The sequence below is a fragment of the Athene cunicularia genome (assembly GCF_003259725.1).
Source record: "Athene cunicularia isolate RWA chromosome 1 unlocalized genomic scaffold, athCun1 chr1_part1, whole genome shotgun sequence".
Lineage (NCBI taxonomy): Eukaryota > Metazoa > Chordata > Aves > Strigiformes > Strigidae > Athene > Athene cunicularia.
The window spans coordinates 36655262-36675384 of NW_020799091.1; positions in this window are offsets into that span (position 1 = coordinate 36655262).

Here is a 20123-nt window from a genome sequence, read left to right on the forward strand (position 1 = left end):
TCAGTGTTCACATAAGCACCTCCATCACAACTTCTCCTCACAACTCCAACTTCTCCTTCCAGTTTCCTCTTCTTAAATATTTTATTGCAGATGCACAGCTACCATTGCTGTTTGGCTTGCCCTTGGTGCAGAGGCAGGTACAACTTGGAACTGGGAGAGTTTTTGAGAAGCTTTTCACAGTGAGCCACCACTGTAGCCCCTTCCCCCACTACCAAAAACCCGTCACACTCATAAACCAGCACATTCCACCCCTCACCTCTGTGAATCAAATATTTAAGAATTTTCATTAAAATCGATGTTCATTACAAAGGACAATATTCACAAACTTCACTCACATCAACACACAAAACCCCAAAACTAAAATTCATCACAACGAAATAAAAATAATATTATCACAATACCAAAGTACAATTCACAAAATCCACCTCTTGTCCCACCACTACAATTATGACAGCAGAAATTTCCATGATCATTCCTCTAACAGGGATTAGCCCATATTTTGCCCATTAACTTTCCCAATTACTATCTTTATCTTCTCACATTCCTCTGCCTCAAGCTGGGTGCCAGAAAGGACTGTCGTAGTTTGAACGCAGCCAGCAACCAAACACCACACAGATGCTCACTAACCCTCCCCACCTGGGGGAACATGATAAATGTAAGTGTAAAGAGAGACCCATATGTTGAGATAAAATCAGTTTAATAATTGAAATAGAATAAAACAATAAAAATTATAGAAAGTACAAATGGGTAATGCACAATCCTCACCACCCACTGACTGATACGCAGCCCATTCCCACCTAGCAATCCTGGAAAGACCAAGATCTCAAAACTGCACTCCCAGAAGCAAGAGAGAAGTCCCTCCTTCCAGGATGACCCTCCTCTATATACTGATCATGATAATACATTATATGGAATATTTCATTGACCAGTGTGGGTCTGGTGCTCTGACTCTGCTCCCCTCCAGCTTTTTGTACACCTGTACAGGCAGGACATGGGGAGTTGGAAAGTCATAGATGTCTTAGCAACAACTGAAAACATCAGTGTGTTATCAACATTGTTCTCATACAAAATCTCACACTGAATCTAAAACATTGTACTATTCTAGCTGTTAAGAAGAAAATTTAACTCTATCCCAGATGAAACCAGACAGGTATCAACTGCAAAACTAACAGTCATACTCACAGTTTAAGGTCATCAAGTCAAATACTGAATAGCAGCTGTCATGGAATGGAACCATAAAGAATTTCATCTGAGAGATCCTTCTGTTCTGATAGTGAACCATTAATATACTCTGACTGTATATTTCAGATTAGTTTTGCATTCATCTTATCGTACATGCATTTAAACAACTTTCTTTGGTTTGCATGTGATGCTGACATGAAAAGCAATGTCAAAAACTTTACTGAAGCCAAATATGCAACTCTAATACTTTGCTTCCTTTTTGTCTGTAAGACCTGCTACATTATCTTAGGAATAATTAAAGTGATTTGACGTTACTTGCTTTTGACTAATCCATGTTGGCTGTTACTGCAGGTCTAAAGTGCACTGACTAAAAAGGCCGTGACTTGTGAAATCAGAAGAGAACTTGTCATAAGATGACACAGCCCAATACATCTTGCTATTTCTTTTAGCAAGGCTTAGAAAATGTTATCCATTCCACAGATACTCTGGCAAAAAAAAAAAAAAAAGTCACATAGCATTATTCCTTGATTAACTTGATTTCCTCTATTGAACTGATACAAATGAACACAGAATGGTTTTAAATTACATAGAAAGCGGAATGATGCTCTTTTTGATCTCAGTAGTAATCTGAAATGAAGATCGTGGCGCTGTTTGTGTGACTAAGGTGTCAGGAACTGGCAATCAATAAACAACCAGTTTTTAAATTGCTTATATACCAACATGCCAATGGCCTAGGTAAGAAAAAAAAATCAAACTTTGCTGCTCAAAAAATTAATTCAGTTAACTAAAAGTATATCTATTCTTCTCATTTGTTATGTCATAACCTTGGTTTTGATTTGTCTGGGGGTATGAAGTTTATGAGGATTTCACAAGGATGTGGGACACCATCCATTATAACTCATATGCTAGGATGTGTGAATTCCATCACAAAAAAACATTTAAAACCAAAATCACTTTCATTGCATCTCCATGATACTGTGTCACCTGACTTCTCCACTGAGAGAACAGTGTCAGTAGGTGCCTTCTAAGAAGCATAGACTAAGTCTTTGATGTGTTGGGGTGTCCCACTAGATAGTGCAGTCACATTCTGATTGTGACAGAAGGCAGCTCCTTCATCAGTACTTTCTCTATGAATGGTGTTGTAATCTGGGGCACAGCACAAGCTTCTGAATAACATTTTAGGTGCCAGAAACTAAATTTTAGGTAATACCATACTTAGATATTAATTTGAAAGATCATGACATTGGACCACAAAGGTCATATTGGTGTTGTAGACTTGAATTTTATTGGGGGGGAAAAAAAGAAAAAAAGAGTAAAATTAACTCTGTAAGTTATCCATGAATGGGCAGTAAAATATTAAATAGACAGAAGATTCTGATTACTGACCTTCTTTTATTCTGTGTGTATATTCCATGGTCAACATGGGAAAAGAAACTCATAAGTGAGCCTTGTTGTCTTACAAGAAATTATCTGTAAATATAGACAGCATGTACAAGAGCCCCAAGTGCATCCTTTGACTTCCTGAGGGTTTGATGGTCTCCAAAGAACCCTGTTTATAGCTCTTTCAGATCTCATACATATTTTGACTTTCTCTATACTAAGATAGACAAAAGGTAAGAATTGGGAGAGGAGAAGTAGCTGAATGCCTCCAGAATGCACCCCCATATTCCAAACAGGGCTTTACCAATGTCAGTGTGTAGTGAGAAATAAATGGTGGCTGGTGTTTTTCTCTCCTGTATTTCTGTTAGTCATATGGTTGTGTAGCCTACTCAGGTTAAATCAGGGTGTTGTGGTTTAACCCCAGCCAGCAACTATGCCCCACACAGCTGCTCACTCGCTCCCCCCTGGTGGGGTAGTGGAGAGAACTGGAAGGGTAGAAGTAAGAAAACTCATGGGTTGAGATAAAGACTGTTTAATAGGTACACAAGAAAAGCAAACCAAGGAATTTATTCACCACTGCCCATTGCCAGGCTGGTGTTCAACCATCTCCAGGAAAGCAGGGCTCCATCACGCATAACCATTCCTTGGGAAGACAAAAGCCATCACTCCAAACGTCACCCCCTTCCTCCTTCTCCCTCCAGCTTTCTCCGCTGAACGTGATGTCATATGGTATGGAATATCCCTTTGGTCAGTTGGGGTCAGCTGTCCAAGCTGTGTCCCATTCCAGCTTCTTGTGCACCCCCCATCTACTCATTGGTGGGTGGTGTGAGAGGCAAAAAAGGTCTTGACTCTGTGTAAGCACTGCTCAGCAGTAACTAAAACATCCCTGAATTATCAACACTGTTTCCAGCACAAATCCAAAACACAGCCCCATACTAGCTACCATGAAGAAAATTATCTCTAATCCAACCAAAACCAGAACATTCTCTACCCCTTATTCCATACCATTTGCATCATGCTGAGGTCCCACACTATCCAATACATTTTCATTACCTACCACTACCCTTCCCTTCCTTTGACATAATATGCAGATACCACTCCTATTGTGTATGGACTGTAAAATGTCTGTAAAATGTCCACAAATTTCCACAAAATATTCAGTGAGTTCATTTAGTCCATGACTTTGGGCTCCATCTGTTATGATGGTCACTCAGGACAGGAGAGATGGTGTTTTATGTGGAGTTACTGGGCACTAAAGCCAGCTCAGGTCAGGTTACTGCTGCACTTGCACTGCTCCTTTTAATCCTTGTCCTCCATTGGTTCAGGTGGTTTCTGCTATAGTAATTCCTATAACATGCAACTCAAATCACGGTTTACAATAATATAAAGGTATTTCTATTACAATATCCACCCTTGGTTCCTTCAACTCAGGTTCACACTGGAGTTCCAGACTGTCCAGTACAGCAGCACAGAAACAGCGACAAAGCCCTGGCCATCTGCCAGCCCGGGCACATCGCCATTGCTGCTATCAAAATGTTCCTAGGAACAGCAGAGTAAGATGAGCAGTGCTACAGCACTACTGCAGTACAGCAACAAGCAAAGGCAAAAAGCAGCCACCAATAAGCACTAGACTAATATTCAGTAAAGGAAGCAAGCCCAAGCCTGCCAATTAATAGCTAAACAGCAGTAACAGTGATAAATTCGATCTAGAATATTCTAATCTGTCATTATCTCAGACCCTTTAAGCTCCATGTTAGGTGCCAAAATGGACTGTCATGGTTTAAAATATGCCCTACACAGCCACTCGATCTGTTCCCACCAGTGGGATGAGGGAGAGAATTGGAAGGCTAAAAGTTAGAAAACACATGGGTTGAGATAAAGACAGTTTAACAGGTAAAGCAAAAGCCATGCATGCAAGTAAAGCAAAGCAAGGAATTAATTCACCATGTCCCATCAGCAGACTTCAGCCATCTCCAGGAAAGCAGGGCTCCATCACACATAACCATTCCTTGGGAAGAAATGTCATCACTCCAAATGTTGTTCCCTCTGACTTCTTTCCCCAGTTTTATATGCTAAGTGTGATGTCATATGGTATGTCATAAGGTCAGCTGTCCCGGCTGTATCGTCTTCCAACTTCTTGTGCACCCCCAGCCTACTCACTGGTGGGGTGGTGTGAGAAGCAGAAAAGGCCCTGACTCTGTGTGAAAACTGCTGAGCAGTAACTAAAACACCCTTGTATTACCAACACTTTTTTTCAGTACAAAACCAAAACACAGTCCCATACTATGTATGACAAAGACAATTAACTCTATCTCAGCCAAACCTAACACACAGGTTTATTATATCTGCAGGGTTCCTCCTCCCTTGAGTACAAAAGTATTGGATTACAATCTCAGAAATACAGCACAAAAACTCACCTAGTGGTCACTTTATGTGTTTTCAGCACAGTAACCGATGAACTGGACATGAATTACAAATATTGTAATACTATCAAAATTAATTGATAGTGTTTTGCATGATATTTGGTTTTCTGCCTCTTTTATCTAGTTCCATTTCTGTTTTCTTTACAATTCACCTAGCTGTAGAAAGAAAGCTAATGTTCATGCAGCTTTTAGTGGCCAGCATTTCTGCTAAACCAGTAGCTTTTAGAAACCCCAGGTAATATCACAGATGGAGAGAAAACACACAGGAACTTTAAATTGCCCTTTGTGTACCATACATCAGCCTTTCCTTGAAAATGTAGGTCATATTAAACTTTTTTAGATGTCCTGGGTTTTATCTGTCTTCTAGAAAAGTACAAACCCAAAAACTTAAAAATATAAAAAAACAAAACTTCAAAATTGTATGTAGAAAGCAGGTATTAAAAAAGGCAAAGTTCTGCCACAACAGGCCAAATGCTTTAGCAACTACCCATACTTATCCTTAGTTTCGTTTGCTGATTTCCTTATACAGTGCTGACTGAGGAAGACATAATGTGGGGTTCTTCTTTGTGTAGTATTTTATATTTTTCCATGCTGGTGTTTTTTCTCCTTCAGTGCTTGAGCTACTAATGATTGTGTCTCAGTAGAGCTACCTCTGGCTGTGATTTTATCTTTCTTATCTTTCTGACCTTTTTCTCACAGATCTGTCTCATAACTTAGTGATTTTCTCAGAAGTCAGAGGCAAAGTTATGCTGCTGGACCGGATCAGAGCTGGACCTTGGACCACTGGAGCACAAGGGAAAAGGGGTTTACAGCAGTATTTGCAGAGAAAGAGGGTTACAAGCTTTATACATAATTTTTGTCTATGTGAAAAAAAGAGGCATGTAAAAACCAATCAAGATATAAGCGGTATAGTTATACATTTTTCAAAATGAAAGCAAAACTTTCTTCTGCTGAAGTTTGTGAACTTCATAAAAACTTATTAAAACAAAGGTTACTTGATATTTGAGTGTTTTCATTTGTTAATGTTTCCAGTTTCAAATCCTAAATTCTGCCTTTTTTTTTTTTTATATGACACAGGAATAACATATTTGCAGGTAATGTGAACAAATTTCTGATAGACCATTATGTGAAACCATTATGAGGAAGGAAGATGTTGATCAAGTTCAGGAAAAATTTCAGAGTTTATTTGAAGTTTTCTTATTCATATAAAAGTGTTTGTACAGTAATAAAAGGAAGAAAAAGAGCGTCAAGTATTTTTTGCAGAGCAAAACAAATCACAGACAGGAAAAAGAAAAAAGAAAAGCTGTCACCCTACCCAAGTTGCACAAATATTTTTATAATTACATTTGCAATTCTGCTATGAATAACATGAAGCATTCAAAAATCTGTCAATGAGTTGTCTTTAGTTGCTGCTTGTTTCAATGGTCAGCACTGAAAAATCAAACAGGAAATAATTTAATCCATTTAAGTTACTTTTTTTTTTTGGTGAATTGCTTTCTAATTTTAACTATCTATTTGTAACTATGATAAAATACAAATGCATTACTCTAGAGATAAAATGACTTCTTGAATATTAAAATAAAATTTTATTTTCTGCAAGTCAAATTTCCTTACTTTGCTAGTTGGGCTTATAGATTAGTGATAAATGCTCACAGTCCTCCATACAAGCAATAATAACAAAGAAGTTAATTTCTCAAAATGATTGTGTAAGCTAACCATGAGTGATCGTTGTACATAAAAATCCTAGCCTTAAATTCAGAAAATGCTCTGTCAGATGATCAGCAACCTTTTCCTAGTACACCTCATGGGTGATAGATAACTGAACATATGGGTCATTTGTTTGCCTCACTGATTTTATTGTTCTCACTTTTGCAAATGTTGCATGTTGCATCAAATTACTGTTAATAGTCTTCCAGGTAACATCATAGACTCTCCCAGTTCAAGATACAGACCTCATCTTGACAGCCTCCTTTGAAAAGAACGCTGTAATTCTGAATGATGGGTATAATGCAATATTATAACTCTTTTCTAGGAAGAATAATGTACAGTACCACCTGTGCTAGTAAAGCCATACTGAGCAAACTTTGCTATAATAAAAGCATGCAGCTGCTTCAGACTGCCCTGAAGCTCAGTGCTCTGACCATTATTCTTTATAATTTTTTGTAATTTTTTTACAGGGAGCAGTTAGATCAATGAAAGTGTAGATAGAGATACAGACATAAATATCTGATTTACTTTTTTTGTCCACTCAGAGTTTTCTTGTTCATTGTGGTCAAATATCTGTGAGCCACCCCTGGAGCCTTGACTGCACACATCTGATGCAACCTTTTTTCTATGCTGGGAACACAAATGGACTCTTATTTTACCTTTCTTCAGAGGTGACAGAACTGAAAATGTCAAACTAGTGATTAATTACCTGCACGGCTATCATCTGCATCAACTGGAGTGGATCTAATGGATTTTCACATCCTTTAATTGGTAACCTGCATAAAACTTTAGAGGACTTAAAACCAGAGCTCCAGACAGGACCACGGGATACCTATCCTGGCTGTTTCTCCTGGAGTTTAGATGTAAATAACCCAAACTTCACAAGCTATTCCTACCTCCATCCAGGATAAATAAAGGCACAATTTCTGTGGCATGGAGAACAGAAAAGGGCAGTTGGAGTCTGAGAAGAGTCAGATGGGAAGGCAGGGAAGCCTATGAATCAAAATTTCCAGTTACAGTACAGAGTAAAAAATTTTATTAGAAAGGAAAATATACTTATGCTAACATTGATGCTGTTGCATTTACCTGGATCTTACTGTTTAGGCAGATATCGTTAGGTGCTATAAATTTGGAATAAATAAGTCCCATATTTAGAGGCTCTAGGTTTCAGCTGTTCAGATCTTCAGGCATTCAACTACCAACATTTCTCTACTCCATTTCTTTGGAAGATATTAATTTCCTTCTCTCTCTTTACTGAGACTTCTTGTTTACTAAATCTAAGAAAAACCATACATGCATGTGATTGTTCCATTGTGCTCCTCCCCACAGGTGTTTTAAGGTGAGGCACTCTATACTTACATAGCCAAAAACCTTGGGCAATTCTTTTAAACCCCCATTCATCAAAAAGTTAAAGGTAAACTTCAAAAGTTTACATGGGCAGGAACAATAAATATTTGTTCACAGGAGCAATCACAGAAAGTGATTTCAAGTTCCTTTTTTCAGAAGATAATTTTTTTCCTCTCTTATACAGCATATTTCTCCTTGTCAGGCTTGCCATTGCAGATTACTTTGTATCCTAGCCTAACTGACATCTTTCCTACCTTCTACATCCTCTAGTTAATTGATAAGCAGCTGTTATCATGCCCATGTGCTAGTCATACTGTCTGATTATCCTTTCTTTCTCAGTACCTCCATGCTGGTTAGAGCTGATTACCTAAGAGAAATTCCTCCATCTGTCATGCCTATTATTAATGGGTCTTTTGCATATATTTTAAATTTTTTCTTCTTTCATTAAAGAGAAAAAGAAATACAATAAAGTGCTAGCACATGAAGAAAAATCATTGTCATTGCCAGTAAGAAAAACATTTCATGATCACTACATCATCTGAACCCAAACTAACCTTAAATTTCCTTTCATTGTTATGGTAAACAATAACGGGAATAAGACGATAGCAATATGAATTCCCAAACACATTTTCGTGTGCCATGGCCAGGGACACCTTCCACTAGGTCAGGTTGCTCAAAGCCCCATCCAACCTGGCCTTGAACACTGCCAGAGAAGGGGCAGCCACAACTTCTCCGGGCAAACTGTTCCAGTGTCTCACGACCCTCATAGTGAAGAATTTTTCCCTATTATCTAATCTAAATCTACCCTCCTTTAAATCTAAATCGACCCTCTTCTACCACCTACCTTTTCTTTATATTATTTTTTTATTTGTGTATGTTTAAGCAGCATAGTTCAGCTAAACACAGGGACGAGGAAAATGAACTTATGTGTAATTTCAAAATATCAATACTGCTTGTCTGGACTGGGATGTTAAACCATTTCAGATTCTTTTACTCTTTGCTTTGTAATAGCAATCATCAAAGCTTATTAGGGCATTACATGGGCAATAGGTTTTATTGCTTTGAGATCATATTTATCACATTATATACATGCACCTCTGTTACATTATTGAATATATTATATATAATAATTTTTTAAGATATACTTGCTTTATTTCATTAATTTGAAATCAATTGTACTGTTCTATATAAATAACTTTTGCTCTTACTGAATGGTGAACATTTGCTAGGATTGCATTTCTTTTGTCTGTTTGCATATTATGCCTTTGTCTCTTTTCATCAGTTACAATAGTTCTGAGTTCCAGTTCCTCTTTGTCAGGCTTCTCAAGCCTAAAATCATTTATCTGTTTTACACAGTATTTTTGTGTGATTGTTTTGGGGATATCCAAGTGAAATTAATACAAAACAAAAAACCCCATGCTTTTCAAAAGTATGAGGGACAAATGTATATTACTATGCAGCATTCATGGAGTCTAGCAGAAATAAAGCCTTGTAAATGAGATGGCTGTTAATAGCCAATAGTATCTGAGACAATGCAGAGTAATCTTAATGGTCAAATTACTTTTCCAGAATAAACCCATGCAGTTGTAAACGTCATAAATTAGCTCTTTAACAATTGTTCAAAATATCTTAAAATCACATCTCCATCACTCTTTTAGCAATGATTATAAACTGCCAATCCTGTAATAAAAGATTTGTGCTTCCTACACCCAAAATAAAATTTTCAAAATTCTAGAATTCAACCCACTTTCGTGGGTTGGCCCAGGCAAGCAGCTAAAGCACCGCAATCACTCGCTACCTCCTCCAAGCAGACCAATCCCCAGCCAGTCTCTGAGAAACAGCCACCTTGGAAGACAAACATTGTCCTCGCACACACCTTTTTTAATTTCCCCTCAATTTTAATTCCTGAGCACAGCATTGTAAGGTACAGAATATCCCTTTTACTCTGTTTGGCTCAGGTGTCCTTGTGTTCACTCTCAACTTCTTATTCACCCTTAGCCTGTTTGCTTAGGGGACTGTCAGAAAAGAGAAAATCTTGATGCTGTGCAAGACTTGTTCAACAGTAGCTGATACATCAGTGCATTATCAACAGTTTTAGTCACAAATCCAAACACAGAATGATATTTGCTGCTATGAAATGTTAACTCTGTCCCAATCAGGCCCAGTATATCCACATTTCTCAAACATCTCTAAATTTTGGAATATATTTTTTCAGTCAAAAGATGCTTACTTAATACACATCTTGCCACTTACTACACTTAATTCACACTAGCTAGTATTCTGCCTTTTGTTGTTTATTTCTGAAATAAACTCAAAAAAACAAATTGCAGGTTCAGTGAGTTGCACTGCATTTGTGAAGAGGTTTTGGAAGCAAGAACTCATAGAAAATTAAACAAAACGTGGGATTCTTGGTTTAGTTTTTCATAAAATTTAGGCTAAAGCAACAAACAACTGGTCAATAACTTCTTCTTGTTATGGAAAATATTCAAACTCATTTGAATGTTTGGGACTTACTTGAATTCATTTGGATGAAGAATTGAGAAACTCAATTCTCAATTCACTTAAGGACATCTTATATTTATTGTTGTGAAGGCAGGAAAAATTTAGCAAACAAAAGCCAGGGCTTTTTTTACTGCATGGACTCTGCATGGACTCTGCATAATCAGTGGGATTATGCAGTGGCTACACTATGAACTACAGCAATTGTGCTCAGTCTGGTTTTGGAAATGTAGGAGGTCACATTGGCTAGAATCAGTTTTGCTTTTCAGTTGTTTTTGGTGCAGTTCAAGTGATTCTCAACGTGCCTCTGGTCATTGTCAGTGAAAGAGAGACAGCTGCTCAGATAGGGGTTATAGGATGTGATTCTGCCAGGTATATCATTAAAGCATTACCCTAGAGTAAAATCACTGAACTCTGCTGTAGACTTTGTGGATACCACAAGTTTCCATCATCTCAAAAGACAATTTAATGCATTAGGACTAGTGCTTATTATAATCCCAGTGAGAAAGGCACTCAGACTTTTTAAGGTATTGTTTAAAATGCAATATATTGGAGCTATCTGGAGAAATAAAAAGAGAATAAGCTTCAGAAGTTGGGAACCCCAGGTTCAACAGATGGACCTCCTAGTAATGCAGGACATGTTGTTCAGATCCCATCCATGGAAAATTTGCTGACATTTTGTGTTTTAGAAGTTCTACAGGATTTTCTTAATAGAAAATTAAGAAAATTGTCCATTGATTTTTACTGTTGAAAAAAAAGGATGTTCACATGTGAACTTGATGCTTCAGTTTAAAGGTAAAGAAAAGGCCACTGCAGGTGGCATAATTGCCAGTGCCCATAGGGAACTGCCTCAGAATCCTCTGTTACGATTAATTGCTTAAGTTTCCCTTCAGCAAACACAGGCCTGAAAACCGAGCTACAGATTAGCCTTGGCTAACAGCCGAATGTCCACCCAGCTGCTTGATTCCCTTCTCCTCTGCTTGTCTGTTGTTTTTCCCTTTCTGAAATACATTTTCCCTGAGGTGCCCCCCCCGGTCTGAGGGGCCGAGCCGTGCCCTGCGGTGGGTGGGTTGGGGCCGGCTGGAACCGGCTGTGTCCGGCTCGGGGCAGCCCCGGCCTCTCCGCACAGAGGCCGCCCTGCGGGCCCGCTGCCAGCGCCTGGCCTTACTCCACAACGTACAATGATCTTCCGTTAGCATCACTACAAATGATTAGAAAAGAAATAATAAAAAAATCCACTATTGGGGCAACAATATAACTTCAGGTTCAAGAAGGCTTTAGTTGCAACTGACAGGAAGCATATACGGGGGGTGAGAGACGCACTATCATCTGGACATCAGGTAGCAGCTCCCTCCAGAGGCAGAACACTGATCTGCTCCCATATCTTTATTGCCAGGCTCTTTTCACCATTGTATTTCCATCGTGCGAAAAAATAGAAGATGAAATGAGGAAGCGTTTGTTGCTTCTGGCTGCCCAGTTTACCTTCTGACACAAGATATGGGTGACTGGTTGAACCACACACACATGCACACGTACACAGAAAAGAGCTTTTTCACTGATAAAAGGAAAGCCACAAAATTCTTCAGTTTGTCACCCTCTATTGCTATTTGAAGACTGCAACTTGACCTTGCAATTTATATGCAGCCGTAGAGATGGACTAACTATTAGGCTGAACTGAAAAATTTATGAAACTTCTAGTCTATTCACCATTTCATGAAGTCAGCAAAATTCTTAAAGTTTTATGTTTTTAGACATGGATTCAGGATTTTACCTCAAGGCTTTCATTGCAACAACAGCTAATCTGATTGAGAGGAGATGGAGATGCAACCCTGCTTTTACTAATTATTTTTATTGAAAGAGGCAGTAAATTTGTATTATTTAGATACCATGTTTACTTTAGACACTTCTTAAACAGAACAAGTCTATTGTAGTTCTCGGAATATCTTCAGGTGTATACTGAGGTCAGTGAAATTATAGTTTGATGATTAGTTTAAACCAATTTAAAAGTCAAAGCAGTTAGAAAGGGTGCACTTTTCCTGCCAGCCTTCCCCAAAATTACATATCCCATTGTCTTCCTGATGCTAAGAATTATTTTCACACATCTAGGCACACAATCCTTGTGAAGAAAACATATCCTTTTAAAGTTACATTAATGTTTTATTAGTTATGTTAACGTTTTACTTAGGATTAATAGCATATGATTAAGATTCTATGAAACATAGGAGAATGAGCTCTGTCATTCAAGATTGCAGATATTTTTTACTTACACTTGTTTTTTTTTTGTTGTTGTTGTCTTTTTGGTTTTGTTTTTTTTTTTTTTTTTTTTAGGAGTTGCAAGAATACCATTATCAACAACATTTAACAGAAGAACAAATCTGGCAATTCACATAATAATAGTGATGGCAGAAATAAATGTCCTCTCATGGATATGAAACACCTCACCTCTGTGGAGTTAAAGCATCAAAAATAAATATTTAAAATTAATCACTGTGGTTTGCCTTTGAAATTAGTCTATCCATATCTCCTGTAAAATGACAAAAGTGGAATTGAAGCAATCTAACTCTATCCGTCTTGTTTCCTACTGGTTTTGATAGAAGGAAATAAGCACATACAAAGGGTGATTCATTCCACATCTCATGCATATTTATTTTCTGATGGGATTCCTCCCTTGAAGATGCTAACTAACACATGTGAAGGGTAGGATTCAGTTGCCTAAAGATAAGGAAAAGCTCCTATATGGAATGCCCTAAGAGTATCTCACCACACCTCCTGCTGCTACTCCAGAAAAGTATAGGTATTCTGTAGACTCTGCATAATCTGTGTAAAGTCTGTTAACCTTTTGTGGGTAACTATGTTTAGGCAACTGAATCTTGATTTAGCTGTCCATATTAAGATGACCAGATTTATTTTTTAGACTCCTAAATCTCTATTGAGTACAAGAGACACTGAATGTCCAGTAGCTATAACAGGATCTAATGCATCTAGTTCCATAGTAGATACTTAAAGGTGGACAAATTTAGATAGTAATTTTGTAGAGATCTTACCTAAATGAATCAATTGTTTGGTTTTCAAACAAAAAAAACAACCAACCAAATTTAAAAAAACCCAACCAACCAACCAAACAAACAAAAAAACACAAACACCCCAACAGCAAATAAACAAACAGTATAACCCAAAAGAAAAACTAAATCAGAACAAACAAAAAAACCCTTCACAAAAAAGGTGAAAAACCCTCAAAAGCCAGGTACTTAAGGTATTTCAAAAGGGAAAAAAAGGGAAAAAACGACAAGTCCTGGCTGATTTCTTTGATGTTTGATGAGTTTTTACTAAATGCTGGCATTTATATATACCTTGAACAATATAAAAATGAGAATAATAGTAACACTTTGAACAGCTACAAAGTACAACACAAAAAAATGATACTATTCCATCTTCATTTTTTTATAGATCAGAGGAATGAACATAAGAAAAAAAAAAGTGATAGATGCCTCATATTATCTTTTCCCTGTTCCTGTGAAGCACCGCATTTGGGGTCAAAACTGTAATTCTCAAAAGGAGTTTAGGTAACTTGGTTGTCTGTTGGAATCTCTCCAGTTTAGAGAACAATTTTTCTTTGATTCTGCAGTATGTCTAGAAGGTTGAGCTCCATCTGAAACATACAGATGTACCTATGTCTTCAAGAGGGAGGGTAATACAGATAGGTAGAGGGAAGTTCATTTAGGTATGATTGATCAGTTTGGTTTTCCTTCACGCCTTGTACAATGGAAGGTTCTGCTACGTAAGTATCGGAGTACTCAAAACATTCATAACTTTCTGCACAATGCCATGCTACCTTACTAAATGAGGAAAAAAAAACCCAACAAAACCAAACAAAACAAAACAACAAATCCTGTTTCTTTTGATAACATGTGTGAACAGAGATAGAATGCTTATGTTTTTGGGGTTTTTTTTGGTTTGTTTGTTTGTTTTGTGTTTGTTTTTTTTTTTTCCCTAGAGAAAATGTTTATGATGCATAGAAAACAAAACAGTCACTTAAAGTACTTCTTTCACATGCTGCCTTTTATGTCTGCTGTGAATCCAACTTTTGATTTACAACAGGAAAAAGAGCAGGAGAATCAAATCTCAGTCATTTACAGTTCTAGTTATACGACCTTGCTATCTTGGAGCATGGCTGTAAATATCAGAGAAAGCAGCATGTTATTAAACATTTATAAAACACAGTAACAGGTTTTTGTTTTGTGCCACTGTAACATAAACCTCTTAGGGCAATACTCTGTAGGCTCTTTACTGCCATACCGCTTGATGAAAGAGAATTTAAACATAAACTCTCAATGATCCTACGTGGTCATGAACAATAAAATATTGTTCAAAGACTTGGATGATTAAAGGATTAAAGCTGATTAAATGCAGTTTTGAACAATCACAGACATGATTTTCTGATGTTAGTATATGCTGCAGGGTACCAGTCCCATAAATAAAATGTTACCAGCAATCTTTATGTCTCTTGAACTCTAGTCATGGCCTTAACCTGCATGTCCTCTAACATGTCTCTTAAATGCCAGTTTGACTTTCCTAATTGTTTTACAGTTGTATTTAACAAATTAATTGGTTACTTTTTTGCACCGTACCATTTCGATTGCCAAAAATCAACCATAGAATGTGTTTTATTTCCATATGTTTCAATTAGTTTATTCAGAATAACAAAATCCCACAATATGTAAGTGAACCAGATTGAAAACGGGAGCATAAAATTAAGCTTCTGCAACAACACAGACATATTTGGGTACAGACTGTGACTTGAAGTAGTAGAGAAGCACTGTCTCTCCTCCCACTATATGAGGGTTAGTGGGCTATAGAAATGGCTCCTTGTGCCTTATTCCATTTTCATAACTTGCATGAGGGAACAGGTAAATCTTTCAACTGTTGATTGGGATGGTTTGTGCTATCTGAGATGCCTCAAGTTATTCTTTAAAGAATTTCATTGTCTGTCCAAGGTGAGAAAAGTCTTTACAAACAACCTGTGTTACATTGGTCTGTTGTATCTCTGTGGGCTTTGATACAGTAAGTGACTAGGTGACTGAGTTGTGTTGTCAGACTTCTGTGAGTGTAGTAACCATACCTCCTACACTTCTACTTCAGAGAGAAGTGTTCCATTCAACATGTTTTTTTTTTTTTTCTTCCTGTTGTCCTCACATATACAGGAGGGAAGAGAAGATTGGACAGAACTTAAATAACCCAGCCTATTAGACTGTGCTGAGAAAAGCCTTCATTCATGTCTTCCCAGACTCCTCGAGGGCTCCCCCAACCCTGCCCATGACCCAGGACCCCATTTCAGCCCCTCATGACTATCAGCCACTGCCCCAGCTCCCCACAGCCTTGCCCTGCCTGGACATGGGCCCTGCTGAGCCAGGCCCACCCGTGGACTATGTTCCAGCACAGGCTGGGCCTGTCCCCATCCCCATGGAGGTCCCCGATGCCCAGGGCTGGGTCTGCCCCTGGTTGCCCTGCTCTTGACAACTCCTTGGAAATCCATACTGCTGTTTCCTGAAGTAAGAACGGATTTAGGAGAAAGGTTTGGCAAACCTCCTATGGCTTCCTGTAGCATTCCTGGAGCTCTGCAGAAGACCCTGTAAGAGGGAAGCAAAAAAGAAAAAAAGATAATTTGCCTCCACTGAATGAGAATAGGGTTCAGATCTGAAGAAAAGTGGATTTGCAAGAACAACTCAATTTTTTCCTAGATGCGGGCCTTATTTCAAATCCATGCAACATTTATAAATTTACTACCCTTAAAAGAAGCTGTATTATTCTGCTTTTATTAATTTCTATTTCATTTCTTATTTTTGTTAGCCCAAACTGGTTTTATACTTTATTTTCATCAGTTATGATAAATAAGAAGCTCTATATGCTTGTTGGCAGACACTTGTTTCTCAGCTGCTTCAGTGGATCTCATGCTGTGGATGGGTGGACACCAACATGGCAAAAGATCCCTGAATTCTATAAAAAACTGTGCCTTATGAAGATGCTTTTTGTGATGATGAAGAGTTTTCAGGTAGCATCCATTTTATCCACTAATTCAAGTGGATGAACTATGAATTATCCAAGAATAGCAATTAACCTGAATCTTTACCTATCTGTGAAATAAATCACTTTGTGAATGTTGAAGATTTCTTAGACAAAGCCAATATTAATAAAATACAGTGGTGTCAGCTAATCCAGATATATTTTTTTTAAGATGTGTTCTTTCTTTTCTGATCTCTAAGAGACAAAGAAAAGTAACCCTGACACTAAGCCTGGCCAAATCTGAGGACCAAAAATAGCTTTATTTACTGGTTCTGTCAGACCAAATTTAAAGTGTGCAGAATTGATTTATAATTTTCTGCTTGCAGTAAAAACTGTTTATGATTGAAAATAATAACATTTTATTGCATATTATTATATATAAATAGATTTTGTATATTAACGCCAGATAATAAATGCGAGAAATAAAATATGGTGTTGCTTTATAATGCAGAAGAAAAAGCCAGAACAGTGAAAAATAGAGAGGAACTCAAGTTCTCCTGACTTCAAATCCCCAGATTAATAGCATCAAGTGTTATGGAAGCTCTCAAAATAAACAAACAACAACCTAAAATAAAAAAAAAATTATTTATTATCAACATAGTTAACTAGCTCTCTGAAATCATTCAACAGCAGGTTTGAATGCCCATGAGAGGAGAACAAAACACCACTTCCTAGGGTTTAATGACAACCTAAAATGCTCTACCACTCATCTGAACAAGTGAGGACTCTCAACCTCAAGAAACTTCTCAGGGCAGCATCCTGACCAAAGTAACCTCAAGGTGTTTGCTTGAGTGGTGTCCTGACCCAAGGAGAGAGTCCTTGACCGCAGGGGGAACTAGCTAGATCCAGGGGGAACTAGCTAAAAAATTGCTGCCCCAAGGGACTCATTTATACCCAGCTGAATCTGATCTGTGGTCAGTAGTGGTTACCATTGGCCAAAGACTCCAACTACTGTGAATCCCTGACAACAAGGGCATGGAAAAAAGGAAATCAATAGCTGCTACACCTCAGCAGCCAAGAAGTCCTATTTTCATCAGGTGGGTACACATGTCACAGCAAGAGCAATAATTATTCTGATGGAAATTCATGGTGGAGTTTTTTGGTCAAAATTAAAGATAAATGCCTGCTATTGAGATGAACATTTTAACAATTGATATCTTCTTTTAAAAAAAAAAAAAAAAAAAAAAAAAGGACTATGAGATAAATGAGCTAATATTGAACCTATACTCCACTGTTCAGCATGGACAACATTTAAGTGAATTCTTTATGCAAGACTGAAGAGGGTGATTTTGGCAGTGGTGTTACTTTTGTATGGAGACAAAAATCATATGTATCGTATGTACTTGTTGCAGTGGAGTTTTATTTGAAAGACACAGGATCCAAGAAATAAGTATTTTTTGGTGCAAACCATGTTGTTGAAGGTAACCATATTCTAAAAAAACCCCTCAAATAAGTAAGAATCATTGAGTTTATTTTTGTATACTGCCAGTATAGGGAGATAAATGATGTTTCACCATGAATCAAAGCCGTAACTTATTTCCTGTTTCCATTTCTTTTCATTACTCTAAAGCAAAAGTATATGAAGATCCCTCTAATGCAACTTGAGGTATACACATCAGGTAGTGGAAAGATGGAGTCAAGTGACTCAATTCACTTGTTGACACGTAGGACTTCTGTGTCAGTTAAGATACTATTGATTATCTTGGACATCACATGGGGCTGGTGTATATGTCCCAAACTGTGAAGTGACATATTGAGTCAGGCATCTAAGATAACCCCAAGTGCCTGTATGTGGGCAACTGAAACAAGCCCAAAGAGTAGGATTCATTTCCATATTCCAGACACCTGAATTCAATTTCATCTAAATGGAAGCTTCTTTATGTGAATTAGGTGAGCTATGGGTTTGCAGTAGTAAGAAATTTGAGATTCAGTTACTCCACACATAGTTATCAGTTGAAATACTCCACCTCACCTGACTTCCAGCTGGTATTCCTGAGAACTTAGCTCTCCAGCAAGATCAGGCTCATGTCTGTAATTCCTTGGTGTATATGCATCTGAAATGATACTAGATTTCTACACTGGCTCTGGCCTGAAACACCATTCAGCTCATGTGATATATCTAATGAAAAAGAAATCTGAGTCTGTGACTGAACAAAATTTTCCCATTTTATCTTAGTGAATGGATTTTACAATAAGGGAGTTCCTGTTCATTTTACAGTTATCCCTCATCTATATCAACAGCAACCTCTTATCTTTGACTTGATAGTAAATTTCACTTATAAAATCTTTTTTTCACATTAAAGAAATTAATAATCTTGCAGGATAAGAATAATCCTAAAACCTACCCTTGAAAAATTCCACTAGTAACCTCCCTGTAGAATTATGTTTTCCCTTTCTGCCCTGTTCTCTGCCTCTCTCCAAAAGTCAGTTATTGTATATCCTTGTGCTCAGGTTGGCTAATAGATTTTCACATAGCATCATATGAAATACTTTAGTCATTAAGTACAGCTAGATTAAGCCAATTCATATTACTTTTGCCTAGGAAATCAATAATCCTTCTGAAAACTGATATCAAGTTAGTCTATTGCAATCTAAATGTCACACAATTTTTATTCCTATTTTTGTTTGTATCTTTATTTAATCTTTCTTTTAAAGCTTTTGTTGAATATTTTCAAACCACTGACATCACATTACCAACTCTATAATGACTCTGATCAGTCTTCCACCCTGCTAAATTAAGATACTATGTTTGCTGTTCATATGGTTGATTCCACTGTGATTGCTCCATTAACATCACCATTTACTGTGAACAAGGTGAACAAGGTAAGCAGGCAGCCACTATTTATACAGCAGCAAAGTAAAACTTAATTTCTCCTTCTACTACAAGCAATGACTGGTATACATATAGTTGTAATCTTTTAGGTTATTACTGGAATAAACCTAGCAACTAACTTCAGATTCTGTCCATTAAAATAAGTAGGAGCTATGGAGTCCTCTTATAAATTTTAACTTGAAATAATGTTTTACATAAGGATTCAATGACAGTGAGTGTTATATAAATGCCTTTTTGCACATTCTGCCCTAACAGTTCCCTTTACATATATTAGTTCAAAATACAAGTAGACATAATATATTGCTTTTGATAATTTTAGTTGTGTGGGTTTTTTTGTTTTGTTTTTGGTTTTGGGTTTTGTTTTGGTTTTTTTTTTTTTTAACAGAAATAGGGCAACACTGTATAATATGTTCTCAAAACCAAGTTCTTTGTACACAGTAATGTTTCATTCTGTATCTGTGTCTAATCTTCACAGCTGTTGTGTTGAAGCTATTCCAAGTAACTAAAGTTAGGAGGGCCGGATAATTATCTTCATAGATTTGTAGAGGTTAAGGGCAAAAGGGATTATTAGATCATTTTGTCAAGCCTGTAATATACTGTGGGCCATTAAATTTCATCCAGTGTTGATATCTCTTGAAAATGAGCTGTGTTGATCAGTATTTATTATTATTATTATCAGTATTGATCGTATT